Raw genomic sequence first — 1,796 nt, forward strand, 5'->3', positions numbered from 1 at the left:
AAAACAGCCACAGTCTGGAACTGATTCTACAGGTCTTCAGTAAGCACTGTTATGTGCCAGGCACATTGCTAGGTATTAGGTAACAAAAAATTATAAGGTATGGTTCTTTTCTGGGAGAAACTTAGAATCTAGTAGGTGAGGGAAGCACATATTTAAAAAAAACCTCAAAATAAATGTACAACTGTATAGATATTTAAATGTAGTATCAAAAATCCCTTCCTGACCCATTGCACTGGATTAACCAGTTTATATATTTTAAAGAGAAAACACAGTGATCGTTATGTAATATGAAAGCAAGTCTTCTCAGCCAGTGTTCCATGAATCCATATAGGATAAAGGGAAGAATGGTGCATTTAACTGCATCTATTTGTCTCTTTATGGTGCCAGCAAAGTGAGTGAATCAAAAGGTGAGTGAAAAGAGATGTGAATCTTCCCTGATGGCAGGATACTATAAAGAAAATATATATAAATCACTAAGGGAAGAAAAACTACTAAAAATTGGGTAGGGGGCTGTAATAGGACAAGAAATAGTGCCCAATGAACATAAAAACTTGATACAAACTTGTACATAATTGTTTTAAATGTATCAAAGTAGTGTCAAAATTTTCCCTAAACTATTTGGGTAGTGGTGGCACACATCCTTAATTTTATTATTCGGGAGGCAGAGGCTGGGATCTCTGTTAGTTAGAGGCCTGCATGGTCTACAGAGCAAGATCCAGGACAGCCAAGGCATCAAAGAGAAACCTGTCACAGAAGAAAAAAAAAAATCAAACTATTCTTGAAAGCATCGTTACTGAGTAATGCTTAGGTTCCATTGGTAGAACACAAATTCAGGTTACACTTTTGAGAAGACAATTTGTCATATTCATCAAAATTGTACATATCCATATGTTTCAACACAGCCGTCTTAGCTTGAAGATTTATTCGTAGAGTCATAATTATATAAACAAATAAATATGAACATGTAACACAGTGTTCATGGTTTCTAGCAGAGAGATCCAAAGGCAGCAAGTAAACTTTAACAGCAGAAAGAAGAAAGGAAGAAAGAAAGAAAGAAAGAAAGAAAGAGAAAGAGAGAGAGAGAAAGAAAGAAAGAAGAAAGAAAGAAAGAAAGAAAGAAAGAAAGAAAGAAAGAAAGAAAGAAAGAGAAGGAAATAAGGGAAGGAGTGAGGGAGGAAAGAAAGAAAGGAAGGAAGAAAGGAAGAAAGGAAGGAAGGAAGAAAGAGTAGTAGAAAGGTAAAATAAGTCAGAATGTACCTACCATAAGTATATTACATAAAAATTATATATAGAGAGAGATTAGATATAGATTAGATTTAGATATACATACATACAGATGCAGATATAGATATGAATATAGATATAGGCAGACTTTCAAGATACATGGAAACATATAAGAGACAGAACAGCACTGTCTTATCTGTACACAGATAATTTTTAAAAAAATATACAAAACAACTCTGAAAAAAATAAACTGTTAGTAGTTCCCTTGAAATTAAAATTCTAGTGGGAGGGACATCAATGTCCTCTCCTTGATATTTCTTGATCTCATGAAGTGTGACTATTTTAATCACGTGCCTTGACTGGTACTGATCCTATACAAGTGAAATAGAATGCATATCAACTGTACCACACAGAATGGGTATAATATATGAAACCAGAGCATACCATAGGCTTTACTAACAGCACAAGGTATAGACACCTAAGCCAACTATAAGACTGCTATGATTAAGGACATGGAATTTAGACTGATAGCTAATAATCAAGTGAAAAAGAGTGGAAGTAAGCTTATTGCT

Source organism: Micromys minutus (genome assembly GCF_963924665.1).
Source record: "Micromys minutus genome assembly, chromosome: X".
Lineage (NCBI taxonomy): Eukaryota > Metazoa > Chordata > Mammalia > Rodentia > Muridae > Micromys > Micromys minutus.